Source organism: Hemicordylus capensis, chromosome 3, assembly GCF_027244095.1.
Source record: "Hemicordylus capensis ecotype Gifberg chromosome 3, rHemCap1.1.pri, whole genome shotgun sequence".
In the NCBI taxonomy this organism is placed as follows: domain Eukaryota; kingdom Metazoa; phylum Chordata; class Lepidosauria; order Squamata; family Cordylidae; genus Hemicordylus; species Hemicordylus capensis.
Window position 1 is genome coordinate 45,623,793 of NC_069659.1, and position 6,000 is coordinate 45,629,792.

Consider the following 6,000-nt stretch of genomic DNA (forward strand, 5'->3'; position numbering starts at 1 on the left):
CAAACTAAAATTGTGTTACATGTACCCACTGCTATATCTTCCCAACATTTTAAAATGATGTTAGTTGCAGAAATTAACAGAGTCCCTGCCACTGTCCTTGCCCTTGGCTCTTCTGGATTTTTATCATTTAATGAAGTTTGATACTTTAAAAAGAAGATGAAGTTTTCATTTTTTTTTATGTGAAACATTTTTTAAACAATGAGGTGGTATGGTTTAATAAGCCAATGCTGCCTTTACAAATCTACTAAGACTTTGAAAACAACAAATAAGCTATAAATTGTTACACTGCTAAATCCTTGTGCTTTTGATGGATTAGGAAGTCACAATAATAAAGAGAAGGTCAAAACAGAGTTTCTGTGATATAATTACTGCTGTCGCTACTGCTCGTTGTTATATATCCCCCTCCTTTGCGACATCTGATTCTCAGTAGACTAATTACCTGTCCTACATTTCCGGGGAGAGTACCACAAAGAAATGCTATATTCTTCTGTCCTATATTGCCCCTCAGATGTCCTGTAGCCTTCCATTCTGCCTCAAAATGTACTGGAAAAAACAGAGATGCTCACAAGTCATGACAGAGCACACTATTTTTCTTCCCCCGCCCTCCTCCCCAAGTCTCTTCAACCACAGAAGCGTGACCATCTTTTGAAAGTGGAAAACAGACTTGCTCTAAATTAATTAGCATGTATATAGTGTTCTGGGATGCTCAAATTGCATCCTATATATTATCTCAGAAACCCTTATTACAGCACTGTAAGATAGGTCAATATTATCCCCATATTGCAGATAGATAGCTGAGATTCAAGATAGTGGCTGACATGCAGAGCAAGGATGCACTGCATCAGCAAGAGAGCAGCCAAACTTGTCAACTAACTGCACTGGTACAGCTGGGAAGTGGGAATTTTTTATGCTCTCCCCTTCTCCAGAAAGCCCTTTGTTTCACCCAAACCATGTCCCTGAGGGTTACACAGCACTTGGGGACATAGTTCGGGGTTATGCAGAAGACTTCCTGGGGAAGGGAAGGGAGTCCAAAATTACTGCTTCCGTGCTGCACCAGTGCTGTTAATTGGGAAGCTCTGTTAGGCTGTTCTCTCATTGTATCACTGCATTCTTGCTTAGTATGTCAGCCACTGATTTGCCTGAAGCTAACTGATGAGTTGATTGCAGAGGCAGAATTTGAACTAGGAGACTTCCAGACTCACAGCCACTATGCTACACTAGCAAAATCATGTATATTTATTTATTTATTCCAAAATGTACATCCTGCTTTTCTTTTTGAGAAAAACGTATGTGGAAGGCAACAGTTAAAAGTTATTGCAATAAAAATGAAACATCCTGCGCAGCAAATATATTAGTAATGATATACGTAAAGCATGTGGATTTTTCAGTCCAGCTCCTCTTTAGATAGAAATGTTTTAACTCCCTTTCCCCTTAAACACTAGCCCTTTTCAGACATAATGCAATGAGTGAACAGTATACACAGGTACTGTTCTGTACACAGGTTTAGTTATTCACACATTATGTTGAACACAGGTACAGCAGTCCACTTCCTGTCTGTACCATGCATTTGAGGGGCCTGCACCCAGGTTCATATTTTAAAATGAACAAAGGGGCAGTCACTCATGCAAAGACATCTACACATTCTGTACATTTGTACAACATAATGGGGCTATTCACACACACAAGCAAAACTGGGCTAAGGAAGCCCAGCCTGGTTTTGCTAGCGCATGTGAACCACTGGGAGCCATGCAGCTCCTGCTGGTGGCATGGTGGCAAACTCACTTAGGTAGCCTGCTGCTTAGCCTGGGTTTCGGGCAGGAGGATGCCCTTAAACTTGGCTTGGTGATTGTCAGTTGATGCCGCATGGCTCCATGCAGCACCTACATGAGGGTAGCCTAGCCTCCTGATGTACCATGTTCTTACGCAGTGCATCAGAGGAGTTTGGGCAGCTGGGACGACCCTCCATGCAGCCAACAGTAGCTAGCAATCATCTGGGTGGATGATCCACCTCCCCAGGAAGGAACCCTCAATCATCTGCTGGGGAGGTTAACATTTTAAGGCTTCCTTCCTGGCAGATCGGAGTCCTTTCTCTCTGATTGTGAGAAAGGGCTCAATGTCTGAATAGGGCAACTGGCAGCTGAGCTCTGGCATGTCTCTACATAGAGGGAACTACGTAGCTGGAAGCCCAAGGGCCTCCTATGTGCTGCTGCTGATCTGACAAAACCATAATGCTATTTATAAATAAACAACAGCTTTGGGAGATCATGGCTTCAACACATATTACTGCTGTAATGTTTGAAGGTCTGGCCCCCACCTGGGTTTTAATTTTTGAATGTCTGGCCCCCACTTCCCCTCAGGTGCATGCAGCACATGCTCCTGAGGGGAAGCAATCTCCACCAGTTTTCACCTCCCAGTCACAGAAATGAGCACAATCACACTTGCAGGGTTCATCTCTTCAGCAGAATGCTGCTGTGTGAAGGGTGGGGTCTGAAGGCTGACTGACAAGCTGGGGGTGGGAGTTCCAACCCACTTGCCCCAGTGTAAGTATGTAGAGTGGGTGTTCAGTGAGTGCTAGAACAGGGCTCTTGTCACCCATGATTCCAAAATTCTGAAGGCCCAGTGGAAGTGGTTTTGCTTAATTTTCTTCAAGTGAGTGGGTCATTAGCTTCTTTATTCCCATAAAATAAATGTGAGATCAGACACTTGCAGTAAAAGGGAGTGATGAGGAATGGTGAGGCATATTAATGGAGAGATCAGAAAATGAGGAACCTCTAAAAAAAAAAAAAAAAAATCCAAGTAGCTCTGCTGACATATAGGAAGAATCTAGGTGAAGAACAGAGCAGTGGTAAGCCGGACTTTGAGCTGATGGATCAGCTAGAAAATGTCTGGCCTCAGAAAGCTGATAACTGGAACTGCTTAAAAAGAATTTACTTTTCTTGGACTAATGACCTTTTATTTGTTTGTGCTCTAAAAACCAGAGGAGAGTTACAGGCAAACTTCATTATACGCGGATTTGATATCTGTGTGAATTCATGTATCCGCGGTTGGGGAAAAGACACCCTACCTCAACATACATGAAAGCACACACACACATCGACCTTATGTATCCACGGGTCTGAGGTGGCTATAAATGACCGCAAAGGTCATTTCTGGCCACCATTTTGTTTCTCAGAACCACAAAATGGCTCCCATTTTTTAAAAAAACCCACCCAACAACCCCTAAATGGCAATTTGTGGCTGATTTTCAGGCATTTCAGGGGCACAGCGCAATGCAGGGGGAGCAGCAAAGCATGGTAAAGAGCTCCCCCCCCTCATCCCCCCTCCCAATTTTGCCAAGATTGGCATTTTTTCCTTATTTTCCTGGTGACCAGGAACCTAACCCCCGAATTCCCCATTCACCCAATGCCTTGATATCCGCGCTTTCCGTATCCATGGTGCAACCGGAATGGAACCCCCACGAATATCAAGGTCCTCCTGTACAACTTATCACCACATGAAAGAAGAGATTCTTTTATAATCTGATGATACATTGAGCTACAGCTATGCGACTTGTTTAGCAGCAAGCCAGCTGACTTCCTCTGTAGCTAAATTTCACAGCTTTTCTGGCATGTACTACATTTTGAGAGTGAGAACATATTAAACAACAGGCATACCCTTTGTTGTATATAATTTTAATCTCTGCACATTTCTGAAATAAAATATTTGGAAGATAACCATTCTGCTTTATGCATCCAGCATCAGGCAGCATTCCATACGACGGGAAACATATTTCTATAAATATTTCTCTTTTTCTAATTTACTACAATGAGTCAAACATTGCAATGGTTAAAGATGTTGATACTATAATTGCAGTTCTCTCTTATAGGGGTTTCCAGCAGTTCTTCCTGGCTCAGAATGCAGCAGCATGATGACTTCCTGATATCAGCAACCATGTTTTCTTGTGCTGTCCCCTTCTTCAAGTGACGAGAAATTGCAGGACAACACAACAAGGGTTTTGGTTTCCTTTAGAAGAAAGAGTACTGCAGACATATGGGGGAGCATCCAGGCAAAGTTAGTCAAGTTGAAATTCTCCTAAAATTAAGGAGACTTAACTTAGCCATAACTAACTGGTCTCATTGATTTCAATAGTGCTTAGTCATGACTAACTACTGTATGTGTCTTTATTACATTTGTTTTCTTTCCCCAAATATACAGATAGAACACAAGTGGCACCTTTGGAGTCAGGCAGTATATAAACTGAATAAAAATAAAATAAAATAATAAATAAGTGGAGGCAAACAGCTGCTTGCCTACCAGGCAACAGATCCACTATCTCACCTCAAGTCCCTAAAGAGAGGTACCCCACAGTGACTTCAGTCAACTTGTGGTTCACTCTCTCTTTAAAAATGCTTGTTCGATTCCTTTACACACATGCACACATGGACATGCACACGCACATCAGCCCCCACGTGCGGCGGGGATGGTAGCATAAACAGGGGTGGCATTTAGGGGCTTTCTGTGTACGCACATGCATGCACAGAGGCCCAAAATTGGCCAAAAAAAGGCCCAATCTGTCATTTGGGAGGCAGGCGGACTCAGGGAAGGAGCTCTTGCCGGCACCTCCACGTCCTCCGCCTTGGTCTCCCCTCAAATGCCTACACACCCCACTGGCCGTCCTTGTCCCAGCCACACAGTGGCAGTTGGGGGGGGGAGTAAAAAAGAAAAGATGTAACGTGCCCTCGACCCCCCCCCAGCCCTTGAGCAGGGGTGGGTGGGTGGGGGCAGCGGCTCCGAAGCCCTTCAGGTCTGGGCTTCTACGGTTGCCTACAGGTGCCAGCACTGCAGTGAGTGGTGCACTGATTATCAGGCTGGGAGAAGGACGCCCGGCCTCTGGATATTCCTCAATGAACCGCACAAGCAGTGTGTTGCATTAGGGACATACTAGAGGCTGGGTCACTCCTTCCCCCAGCCTTTTCATTTACATGGCTGCTGGCATCCCAAAAGGAGCTGCTGGCAGCCTGCTACCCACACAACCAGGCAGTGATGGTAGAGGGCACGGACATGGCCTCTAACTTCACTATTAGCCCAGGTAAAAAACCTGAGCTACCTGGTGGGGCAGTGCCAGGATTGGGACAGATCCCAGCACTCCTCAGGAGCAGCCCTGTCGAGGAAAGGCTGTGCAAACCTGGGTAGGGCTGCTCGTGTGATTGCCCTTTTCAACTATCTGTTGAAAAACTATGGATTGATTTAGACAGTATTGCTCTGACGTGCGAGCCATTAATGCACATGCCCTAACCAGTGTTCCGTCTAAAAGGGATTCCAAGATGTTGTTGACTACAACTCCCAGAATCCCCAGCTGCAATGGCTTTTGCTTGGGGATTCTGGGAGTTGTTGTCAACAACATCTGGGAGTCCCTGTTAGAGGGAATACTGGCCTCAACACCCTCACAGCATGCCAAGATACACTTCAGAAATCACATGCAGGAGTCTGATGCCTGTTCATGTTCAATTGATATAGTTGCCAAGCCAACTAGTCTCTTTTGCAGCATTGTTGAGCGTATGTAAGTTTTTATAAGTTTGAGAAACTACGTTCACCACTTGCCACTGATACTGGAAGTGTGAGAAGGATCCTTAGAGCAATGGAAACATTAGGCACATTATCCAGGAGTTTTTGTTGTAGTATGAAGAGAAGTACTCCTTGTGGCGGCATAGACTTTGGAAGTCTTCAAGCTATTGCTATAAGTTCACAACACAGATCTTCAGCATCAATATCTTTGTTTCCATTATACATCAATGATTTTTTTTCAAATTCTTGCAGGCCTTAAGTACATCTTCAGTTGATTTTTTCTTTATAATTTATAAATTAGGTTTAACAGTATTGTTAGTGTTGAAAACAATGAACTGTTTCCCCCCTCATATTTCTACTCATTATTCTGGTTTCTCACACTCTTAACACATTGACACTCTACACTCTGCGCCCCTCTGAGGTCTGCGCCCTAGGTGGCTGCCTAGTTGGCCTAAT